We start from the raw sequence: 12,889 nt of genomic DNA, 5'->3' as shown, positions 1-12,889 counted from the left end.
CAACAGCAAGTCAACTGAGGGCTAGGAGGTGGAGAAATGGTTTGAGACACCTCATTCATGTCCAAAAGAGGGTTATTCATCATATCAAACATCTACATTGAAGATTTTGAAGTCAGATCAAAAGTTTCCAAAAATGGAAAGTGACCTGTAATTTCAAGTTTCCAAAAATGGCAAGTTTTGGACCACTTTCAACTTGACTTTGAAACATCAAAGAAGCTTCAAATGAAATTTTGATCAACATGAAAGTTTAAGATCTTTCTCTCCCATTTCCAAAAAGTCCAAGATCATGAGTATCTGATGAATGGTTGAGGAGTTATGAGCAGATGATCACCAAGTGTGCATGAAACTTCAAAGTGCCATAACTTTTGATTCAAAACTCCAATTTGAGTGCCTCTTTTTGCAAATTGCTTGTCATGACCTATATTTTCCAAAACCCTCATTGCATTACATGAAATTTATTCACATGATCATTTGGCCATGCATGTGCTTTTTGGAGGGAAAATCATCAATTTGAATTTGGTGCATGCTACAAGTTTTTTTAACCATTCCATCATGTTCATAAGCTCATTTTAAGTGAAAATACACCATGCATGCTACTGTTCACGTTCATATTTACCATGCATAGGGTGAATTTTCCAATTGTGCATAACACCTTATTTTGCATTAAACTTTCATTAGCCAAGCCTAAGCATCATTAGCAATGTGATTAAGACATGGTATAAAACCTAAATCCTAACAGAATTTTCATTCTAACTCATTCTAGATCTAGATCACATTTTTCCCTCCAAAATTTCTCTCATTCCAAATTCAAAAATTCTCTAAATAGCATATGAATTTTATTGCATAATTGTGTTCAGCAAATAGTATTGATGAAGGATCAAGCTCTGAATTGAAGATTTTCATCAAGATTCAAGCACATCAAGCTCAAGAGCATGAAGATGGAAGTTGCAATTTGATCAAGATCCAAGCCATTTCAAGCTTTTATTCCTGTTTAAAGCTTCAATATACAAGTGATATAGGAGATTTGGACATTGCTAGGCCTTTGAATCCACTGCTGCCATTGACTGTTCTTCAAGAGGTTGGAAATTCGAACCTCTTAATTCTTCTTTTTATGTGCCTAGACTTGTAGATCTTGGATTGCTGATTACACTGATATAAAATTCATTGAAAACGGACAAGAATTGCATGAGATATGAATGTTTAAAGTTTGATGCATGAAAATGTTCTTGATCGATTCTCTTAATCTATGAAGTTTTAGGCCAAATTAGTGGTAGATTTGTGCTCCTTGTGAAACAAGTTTTCCAACGGTATAAGCCATGCCTAGTTCTGCAAAAAAAAATGTTGACGTGTACTGTAGAGCCACCGTCTTCATGAAGAAGACGGTGGAAACCACCGCCCTGGTACTGTAGCGCCACCGCTCTGGTTCATGCTTAGGGCTAGCATGAAACGACGTCGTTTTGACGCGCTTGCACTCCATTCGATTCCCAGCGAATGCAAAAATATTTTCACATTATTTCCTTATCCAAAACGGCGTCGTTTTGATACGCGCTATGAACCTCCATTCGATTCCCAGCCAGCGCATTTGTAAATCCATTTAACTGAACCACACTAAACGCTGTCGTTTTGATGCATTTAGGGTTCGATCCTCAGCCATGGCATTTCCAATTTCATTTTCAATAACATTTTCCAATTGGTTCACATTATTTCCAAATATTTTCATGCAACTTGTAAAAATCATAACAAATTGAAAACTAATCCGAATAATTCCAAATTTATTTTTCACATATTCCTTGAAGTGTCTATTATTTTGTGGTGTTGATTTTATGATTTTATCATTTCTGGAATATTAAATGTGATTGATTGCTTGAATATGATGTACATTGTGATATGTTGTGCCAATTCCTTTGTGAAATGCTCATACCTTGGCCAATTGGTTTGAAATTTGGTATGCTGATTCCCAACATGTTGCATGATTTTTGAGGCTTGGTTGTTCATTTTTAGCATTCTTCATCTCTGTTTTGGACACATGGATGTATGGTGTGACAATGTGTGTCACACAATTTGATGTCATACTTGTGCATTTTCATTTCTAGGTCAATTGAGCTCCTCTGATCCTAATTTTTGGCATGATGATTGTGCTTGACATGTTGTGTGCACATAAAATTTTTCATGATTGTTTGATGAATTTCTGTTTTAATATGGAATTTTGATTCTTGAAGTCCAATTATGTGCATTGTGATTGCCTTTGCCTTATCATGATTGGTTGATGGATTTGCCTTGTGATTTGAGTTTGGTCCTTTTCAGGACATGTTCTTATGTGTTTAAATGAGCTTCAGGTTGAATATTGGTTGCTGTTTTGACTTTTTGCTCTACCTTTGACCCTAGTCTTTGCATTAGTGGTTTGTTCTCACTTTTTGAGCTTTGCATTTCAGGTTCAAGCAATTAGTTCTAATGGATGATGTGATCTCCTTGCTTGAGATGCAATTTTGCTTTGTTTAACTAATGTTGATTGTGTTATAGGTCTTTTGGTGGTGGACTCACTTGAATGAGTGCCTTTTATGACTTGCTTTGTTGTGCATCTTGGAAACCACTGTTGTTTGTCTGTTGGTTGTTTGTCTGAGTACTATACTGATTGTTTAGCTTTCTTACAGGTACTTTAGTAGCTTTAACTCATTGCTAGAGTTGCTTTGATTTGCTTGTGGTTGGCATACTACCTAGGTAATCACCCTCTAACTCCATGTAGTCTGGAAGCCCTGTCGTTTCTTTTGGCAGGCATTTGGCTGAAGTCCTCCTCAAGAGGCAATGACTGTGTTTGTTTACTTTTGTGCCATGTACTTCAAGTCCTCCTAAGTGAAGAGGAAATTGGTAGATAGAAGGGATTAGCAATCAATCCCCTGCTAATCGTTTGAGTCGTTCATTATGCTCGCACCACGTGCTGAGGCTCTTGAACCTAACCCAAGATCATTGTATATAGAGTCAGTCAAATGGAGAAGAGTCCCTCATTCTGGACTCCCACACCTTCATTGATTCAGGCTCACCCAGGCCCGGGTTAAGAGCTTTGAGGTCTTACCCTCATTACCTTTCATCTTCTCACCCTGACGGTCAATGTCAGTGGTTAAGAGCCCTTCATAACCTTCCAGTATTGGCTTGTTTGTCGAGGTTGATATGACCCCTTGACTAAAGCCCAGCCTTGCATGAGCCACTTGTTTGCATATAGAGTGTGATACCTGTTCACCTGTTTGTTTACTTGCTGTTTAGGCTAGCTTGCTTCCTGTGCGAGTTAGGTTCTGATTAGAGACCTCAACTTAGGGATCATATGCATGACAACTTTTAGGCTCGAGTCGTAGTCTCCCTATTAGTTTGTTATCTCCCTAGTCTCTGGTTAGGAGAAGTTTTTCCTATTAAGGGGAACTACGTCGCCCTGATCCTATGAGGTACGTAGGCAGGAGATTGAGTTGATCTCTCCGGGCGCCCTTTTTCTTTTTCAACCCTATTGTGTGTTTGTTCGGAGTCTGATGTAAGTCCAGCGATTGGCATTCAGTTTCCTGTTGTTGTTTGTTTGTTTGGAGTCTGATGTAAGTCCAGCGATTGGCATTCGGTTTCCTGTTGTTGTTTGTTTGTTCGGAGTCTGATGTAAGTCCAGCGATTGGAATTCAGTTTCCTGTTTGTGTGTGTTTGTTTGGAGTTGGATATAAGTCCATTGATTGGCATTCCGTTTCCTGTTGTGTATTTCGTTTGACGTCTCAGCGTCTCTGGTTTAGCGTTCTGTTTCGGCGTGCGTTAGCCGAGCTACAAGTGCTCTGATTCTTACTCTGGTTAGAGAAGATACATATGTATAGGATGCGATGTCCTAGCGAGCATGTTTCCCGTTTCCCGAACTACGTCGACTCTGATGTTTGTGTTTGACAAACTATGTAGGCCCAGGATGCGACATCCTGCCGAGTCACCTTCCTCCGTCTTCCATTTGTGTTTCATTCCAGCTTGTGCAGTGTTCTGAGCAGTATATTAGCAACCTTATTCTATTCTTTTGAGCGTGGATCCCGTCGAGTACGATGGATGCGTAGGGGTGCTAATACCTTCCCTTCGCATAACCGACTCCCGATCCTAGCAATCTCTGGTCGTAAGACCATTCCTTTCCTTTCCAGGTTTACTTCGAGCGTTTCCTTTCCCTCCTTTGGGATAAATAACACACGGTCGCAGCTCTGTGTCTTTTCCCGCCGGTTGTTTTTCGCGAATGCGACAGCTGGCGACTCTGCTGGGGATACCTTCCTAAGCGATAGGATAGTGTTGGTTGCTTTTACTGTTTTATTTATTGCATTGGTGATTATTATGCTGTGACTGTATATATGTGCATATATGTTTGCATGCATCATATTATCATTGTGTTGGCTGTGTATCTGTTTCTCTGTTGGGTGGGAGTCGCAAGAGGTAAAAGGCCCAATACCCAGGCTATGAGTGAACTCTAGGACACCTAGCAACAGAGTGATTCATGGGAGGCGGGTGGTATGGCGCCACTTAGCGGAACATGATATCACGAGCAGTTCAGACTCTGATGGGGTATTATCGTTGCATACACCTGGTGTGCATAAGATGATATTCTTGAAAGGGTTGTTTATCCTGTGTTTCTCTTGACCTTACCCTGGCCTAGATGACACCCGTGAGTGGGGAAGGTTTGAATCATTTGCAGGTACTGATGGTGACTATGGTTCAGTTGGATTTATGGATATCTATCTCTGACACGCCGGGGTTCTGTCAGTGGATGTTCCTGTGATGATAGTGTAAGACCCCAATTTTGGGCCCTAAGATCCCTCATGGCCCATATCATTCATATCATAACCTCAAGGGTCATTGCATGCCTTTATCCCCTCCTAGTGGATAGATTGCCTTGTGGGTTTGTTTCTTGATCACCAAGCATACTTTGCATTTGTATATCTTTGCTTTCATATGTTTATCATTCAAAAAGTACAAAAATATTGTCAGTCTAACCTTGTTGCTTGCAGTGAAAGCAATCATCAGAAATTAGGTCAAAGACAGTCATTGATCAGTCAAAGCAATGGATGGTGGCCATTCTTGCAGAATTTGGGCACCATGATCAATAATCAAAGGTTCATACATCTTGGGACATCATTTGAAGTCAAGTTCTCAAGGAATTAGGGTTTGGAAATCATCAGAAGAAGTTCAATCAGTCCAAAACCCTAGAAACAGTCAAACTTGGTCAACTGTTGATTTAATCAATGATTTGATGGATAGAATTGATCTGAAGGAGTTCATTCATGCTTGTATAAGCCTCATATATCATGTTCAACCTCATCATGGAAGAAAATCAAGTCAATCAGAAATTTTCCAGAAATAGAAAGTGGACCTGTAATTTCAACTGCCAAAAATGGAAACTTCTTGATCTTAAACTTACATCATGATACAAGCTCCAAATGAATTTTTGCCCAACATGAAAGTTGAAGATCTTGTCTTCCCATTTTCAAAAAGTCCAAGAACATCAAAATCCCATGTGTGGTTGTCAAGATATGATCAAATCATTTTCACCAATTTTTGAACTTCAACAAGCCATATCTCTCAAACCATAAGGCCAAATTTGGTGGGGTTTTTCCTACAAACCACATTTTTCATCCTCTTTCCAAAAATATAAATTTCATGACCTAAAACCTTACCATTCAAAATGGCATTTTTGGACCTTTTCATTTAAAAATCAAGGTTTGACTCATAGTTGACTTTTTGATTTAGGACTTTTTTCTCATTTTTGCCAATTGGGAAATGTTTCATATATTATTTGTAATTTGTTCAAAGTCCAAAACCATCATCACATCACCATTTTACCACCATTTTGAACCATAGTACAATCTTGGCAATTTTAGCAATTGGTTGGAGAAGAGCAAAAGCAAGTACAGCATTCCTTTAGCAGACCAAAGACAGCATTTGTGCTGGCCATTTGCAGCATGCTCAGGCCCAATTCGCAGCAGCACACACCCCCCATTTCCACTTATATACAAACTTGGCAAATGCATTTTTTTGATTCATTGAAGCAAAGCCAGTACAGCCTTTTCATGTACAACCAAAGCAGCATTGGCAAAAGTCTGTACAGCTGTAGCAGGCCCATAATCGACCAACTTCACACCTCCCTTGTTCACTTACATACCAATTAGCAAAATTGCAAATTGAACCATTTACACTAAGTTAGCTTAGCACATGGTTAAGTGATGATTAACAGCCACATATAAGGGCATTTTCCTGACATTTCAACCCTAGTTTTCAGAGCCTACACACAGAAATTCCTGACTTCATTCCTTCTTGCATTTTGGCATTTTCGAGATTCCTGCACAAACCACCAAAAAATCCTGAACAACCTTCATTGTTCCATGACCTAGACAGTATTGGGAAGCCCATTCAAGCGTTACTCATCACCATCACAGCCATCTTCTCACTCTGTTTTCCTCCTGTACATGAAATGGCAACTTGAGATTTGAAGGTTTCCAAGTATTCTCGAGCTAGAAAAGCATCATTATCCAGCACTACAAAGCTCAAGGACCATCTGTTTCAACACAATACCATCAATACCTCACTGTATCTTGAGTTGCTTCAAAACTAAGTAAGTTTTCGAACCCCTTCTTTTGCCATGCCATGATGTGATTTGGATAGTTTGTTTGATGCTGATTCAAATGATTGTTGGCTTGCTTGAAATGGTTATGTCATGGCCAAGAAATCTGGATTTCATGTTGTGTGTCCAAACTTATTTCTGTTCGATTCACCTTGCTTGCTGTGATTCCTTAAAATGTGATGCTATATTATTGTTCCTTGATGGTTAATGATGCTGTTGGTATGCTAGATTTTGGATTTAGGGCATTTTGAAAATTCGACCTGCTGTAGATTGATGATGTTTTTATGAACATGCTAAAACCCTGTTGTTGTGATTGCTTGCTCTACTTTGTTTCATGATGATGAAACTGAAGGCTGAAATACTGTTTGATGATGAAATCCCATGCTGATGTATGTTTGGTTGAGTCATGTTTGTTTTGATGTTGGTAACTACTCAATGAACCCTGCTTGCTGTAACATGTTGTCCATGTGTTATTGTTGGATTTTATTGTGACTGCTTGATGATGAGTGCACTGTTACATTGAACCAAATATCATGTCCAGAAAATCCAATGTGAAATATGTTATGTGCTGTTGTATGCTGTTGTTCATGTTTTGTGTTATAATGATGATGACATGATGTTAACAGTGCTGTTATGCTAAAACCTGCTGTTATGATGAATGTTGCTACTGCTGTTATGATGCTATGCTGTTATTTGCTTTGTTGGTCAAATCTTGATGATGCTTAATATGTACTACTGCTGTTTGCAACCTGCCTTGCCTAGACATCCATGTGAGCTGTGTTAGTTATGTTTGGTTTAGGGCTGCTTTGGACATTACATGAACTTTGACATTGCCTTGCTAACTGCCATGTCTCTTGGATTTTGGTTGAGAATGTATGTTGATGATGAAGCATGCCCTGCTGGTTTTGAGCCTTATGAACATTGTCCTAAAAAAAATTCATTTGATTGTGCTATATGCTGTTATTTGGTCTGCTGTTTGAATGATGATGGTATCATGCTGCTTGCCCTGCCATTGTGTGTTTTGCTGATTGATTAATATTGCTCACTGATGATATTTCATGGCCACGATTTTTTGGCTAATACTGTTGTTCATGTGCTATTGATTTTAATGATGAATTTGGTTGATGAATGCATGATATTGCTGTTATGTTTGAGCTGTCCATAAATCTTCATGTCCATGTTGTTTTGCTGTTATGCTATTAACCATATTGCAAATTGATGATGAATATATGAGCTACCATGCTGATTGTTTACAGCTGCCATGTTAATTATGCTATGCTTGGTCTGGTTTTGGTTCATTGAATGATGAGTGTGTCCTGCTGCTTGCTAAATCCACATGTTGTTTGCTTTTGTCCATTTTGGTTGGATGTTGATAGACACCATGAACCATGCTGCTTTTGAATGATACCTTGTTTCGATTTCTGTTTACATGAAGATGATATTGCTTGCTATTATGATGAACTGCCCAGGAATTCCACCTGTTGTGTTTGGCTTTTTGTTGTTACATGATGATGATGAGTATGCCATGCTATTGTTTTGGGTTGTTTGATCTGTTGATGATGAATACCGATGCTGCATAACCCTGCTGCATTTTTGAAACATGTTCCATGCTGTTGTTTGGTCTGCTGTTTGAATGATGATGAGCCATGCTGCTATGCTGTTGAACTTTGCTATTTTCCAGCTAAAACAGAAATTCCACATGCTTTGTGTTGATTTTGATTGGTTATGTTTGCATGTTGATTGCATGATGTTGTTGATGATACAATGTTGAATACCAATGCTGTCAATGCCCTGCTGTTTGAGAAACCTTTAAACCTGCTTGCAGCATCCACAGAATTGATATTTGGTCGTGGATGTTTGACCTATGTATTGTTACATTTTGCTGTTGTTTCTGGTTGATTAATCAAGCTGATGTTGATAATACCATGCTGTCATTTGTTTTGGTTTGGTCGAATGATGATGATGCTATGCTGGCTGTTTCGAAACTTACCATGTCCAGATTTTTCCTCATGATTTTGTTGGTTTGATTATTGAATGTTGCTGTGTTCACGTGCTGTCGATTTAAATGATGAATGATGATGAATGCTGTTGTATACTAGTCAAGTTTTTGTGTTGCTGTCGATCACCATTGCCATGTTTGTTTGAATTTCATGATGATATGATGAATTATGAAATGGAACCTGTTGCCCTGTTGTTGCCAAACCCTAAGGGTTATGATGAACCCAGAAAACTCGAAGCCCATTGGCTGTTGCTGCGCATGCCACTGTTCCATTGGCTGGGAGCCAATGAGAACATTCCGTTTTCTCCCCTGAAGCGCAGTCGTTTCACTAAGTGACTGCACTATTCACACAATTGCCATTTTGTTGACTTATGTTGACCACTCATGCCATGCCTTGTGTTCATATTTCACCCATAATTCCACTCAACTTAAACAATTCTTTTTCAATTCAATTGTTATCCAAAAATCTTGAAATTTTGTCCTCATGATCATGAATGTGTCCTTCATTTAATTGTGATTTTTAATGATTTTTCCATTGGCTGGATTTTTTATGGTAATTATTTTCTTGACATGTATGCCAAATTGATACCTTGTTCCATTCTCTTTGTGAAATACTCATGTCATATCCAATGAGCTTGAAATTTTTTGTGGTGAAACTAGACACATTGATCTTCATTTCCATATAAAGTTTGTGCATTTATCATTTGTGGATTGATAGTTATGATTTTTTGAAGTTGTGTGTTGCATTTGGTGTCACACCATGATCATGCATTTTCATAATTTTTGTTCACATGCTTCCTCTTATCCAAATCACTTGAAATTTTGCATGAATGATCCCTTGTATGTCTATTTGATGTATGAATTTTCTTGGAATTAATCTTGCTGTTTTCCATTTGATTGAGAATTTTCTTCCATATGTGGTCATTTGTTGACTTTTTGTGCTATGCCTTGCCAAATCTTTTGTGAAATTCTCAAATCTTATTGTATGTCCATGAAATTTCATATGTGACAACTAGACACTTCAAGCTTTGCATTGGTGTTAATCTCATTCATTTCTCTTCTGTTTTCAAATTAATATGATTTTTTGAAGTTGACCCATGCTTGTTGACTTTCACCATGCTTACTTGAATTTGATTTGACTTCATGATTTTATTTGACTGCCTTCCTCTCATCCAAATGCCATGAAATTTTGCATGTGTTCCATGTTAGATGTTAGGATTGAGTGTAATTTATTTCATAATTTTTGAAATTGTTTGAGTTGACTTTTGAATGAAGTCCTTGCTGTTGACTTTTACATGCTTCCTTTGCTATGCTTTGCATTCTTTTGCATATGAAATGGCTTTGATGCATGATATAAGTTTGAATCCAATTGTGTTTACTTTCTTACATGATTGAATTTGACTTTGATTGAACATTGCTTGCTGCCTTGACTTTTTCTTTCATCTTTGACCCTAGGCCAGTCCTAGTGGTCTTCTGAGCTTATGTTGAGTTCATCTGTTTCAGGTTGAACACTAATGCCTTGAGGATCATTCAAATATTTGTTTGAGTTGAATTATATGGTTTGCTAACCTTTGTTTTGTAGGTGACTCACATGCTTGAGTCTTTGTGCCTTGCACAATTGGTCCCACTGTGTGACTATTGGTTCATTTCCTTTTGATTTTGACTGTTGACTTGTTTACTAATGAGTTTGACTTTTGCAGGTGCTTTAGTTGCTTAAGTTCTTTGAACTTGCTTGCTTGCTTTGCTTTTTAGCATTTGCTTTGAGGTATAATTACTTCTTCTTCATGTAGTCTGGAGACCCGGTCTGTTATTTGACCGGGCAAACTGTCTGAAGTCCTCCTTAAGAGGCAATGCCTGTGTGTGTTTATAATTGTCCCAAGCAGGAAAAGTCCTTCAAGTAAGGCAATTGGTGGAAGGTAGGGATAAGAAATCTATCCCCCACTATTCAGTGTGTCCTCTCTTTGCTCCCAGTACCTGGTTGAAGCAATGAGATAAATACCCAAGATCTAATCGAGTCAATAATGTGGAGAGAGTTCCTACTTTCTGAACTCCCACACTTTCTTTGATGCTCTCTCTGATCTGAGATTGAAGCAATGAGGCACACCCCTCATCTCCTTTTCATCTGCTTCACCTGAGCCCCTCAATGGCCAGGTTAAGAGCGACACTTACCTATTACAGTGGGCTGTTAAAGTCAAACCCTCTTGTGTGAGCCCCCATTGTTTGGCTATAGAGTGTGCTGTTTGTTATTCATTGATTGATTGATTGCTTCATATGTACTTGCTTGCCCATATGCTATGCATTTATCATCATCATCAATTGCCATTAGTGCATGATCATCTCATTTGTTTTGTGATGTTATCATTGTTGTTTGCCCATTGAGGACAATTGTAAGTCCATCTCTTTGGCCTTTGCTCCTATGATATGGAAGGATAGAGTGTAAGACCTCATTGGTCACTCATATCTTCTGTTTATCTGTTTGTATGTGAGGATACAGTTATAAGTCCCTGTAAGTTGGCATCTGTTATCCTGTGATCATAATTTGATCTGTTTGATTTGTATGTGAGGTTGCAGTTATAAGTCCCTGTAAGTTGGCATCTGCTTTCCTGTGATCATAGTTTGTTTTCTTTGTTGATGTGAGGTTGCAATTATAAGTCCCTGTAAGTTGGCATTTGCATACCTGTGATCATATTGTTGCTCTTGTTCTTGTATGTGAGGATCCATTGTAAGTCCCTGTGATGTGGCATTGGATTTCCTGTGAGCATACTGTGGAGTTAACCTAAGTCCAGATAGATTGGCAGTTAACTTCCATATTTCATCTTTGTTTTTCTTTTGAGGAGATCGGTGTAAGTCCATTGAGTGGCATCTGATATCCTGTTCTGTTTTAGGAGACTGGTGTAAATCCATCTATTGGTATCCGGTATCCGCTTTTACTTCTTTGCTTGTGGAGATTAGTGTAAGTCCATTGAGTGGCTTCTGATATCCCATTTTGTTTTAGGAGATTGGTATAAGACCAGTGATTGGCATCCGATATCCGCTTTTGCTTGCTTTGTTTGTTTGTTATTATTAATTGCCATTCCAAAGGACACACTTGAATCATCTTCCATATGATTCCAAGAAGTGAACCTTCTAAGAAGTTTTACTATCCATCCTTCATCCATTCATCATTCATTACGTCTTAGAACCTTTTCACACTTTATCTTTCAAACTTGACATAAGTGTTGTGCAAACATCTTCATGTTTTCTAACTAAAAACTTGGACTCAAGTCCTTGACCTTTTTCCAAAATCCGTTTCATAATACTTATTTGAATTGATCTTAATCATACTTTGACTCCATTTTCATAATCATAATCAGTAACTCCACTCATTCACTTGTTTTGGCTTTGTCCATTAATCTTTTCATACATGAGCTATAGGTTTGATTTATCTTAGTGGTTGATGTTAATCTCACCTTCTGTCTTTAGTGATTGAATTGTAAGTCTTCCTCGCCTATTATAGGGTTAACCCCTCTCTGGCCAGTTGAAGCTGTTCTCACATGGTGGACGTTGTTGTCTGTATAAGGTTGAGTTTTCTCCCGTGGATAACGTAAGACCTGGGGTTTGTGTTTAAAATTGAACCTAACCCACTTTTGGAAATCTTTTAGCCGAACTACGGCGTTTTGATCCTTACCTTTGATGGAAGGTACGTAGGCAGCGGGTTCATCCGTTCGAACACAAAAATAAATAAAACTTGTATATTCTTTCCTCACCATCCCAATCATGTTTGCACAATCTTTTTGTCATAACAAATAACAATTTAGCATAACAAGTGTGAAAAGGGCTCCCTAGGAGTACCTAGGACGTAGTGGGTGCCTAACACCTTCCCATTGCGTAATTTACCCCTTACCCAGACTCTCTGATCTTTTTATTAGTTTTCTACGTGTAAAACTTCTTAGGTTTTTGTTCGCTTTTTAGCCAATCCTTTGGATAAATAAAAGTGCGGTGGCGACTCGAAATTTTCAACGTATCTCTTAGCTTATGATTTAATCGATAGATCATATAGCGACGAATACACCGCTACAGAAAAGTGGCGACTCCACTGGGGATACTCTCACCAGAATCCCTGGTTGTATTGCCTACTTTTCACCCTTGTTGTGATATATGTTATTATTCTTTATCTGACATATTTTTGTACAATTTGGGATGACTGTATTGATTGTAATGTGTGAATTGCTTGATATACATTTGCTGTTTGCTTTGGTGATCTGTGAGATGAGTTCTATACCCGAACTCGAGTGCTCTCT

Source organism: Lathyrus oleraceus, chromosome 7, assembly GCF_024323335.1.
Source record: "Lathyrus oleraceus cultivar Zhongwan6 chromosome 7, CAAS_Psat_ZW6_1.0, whole genome shotgun sequence".
In the NCBI taxonomy this organism is placed as follows: domain Eukaryota; kingdom Viridiplantae; phylum Streptophyta; class Magnoliopsida; order Fabales; family Fabaceae; genus Lathyrus; species Lathyrus oleraceus.
This window is presented reverse-complemented; position numbering follows the sequence as displayed.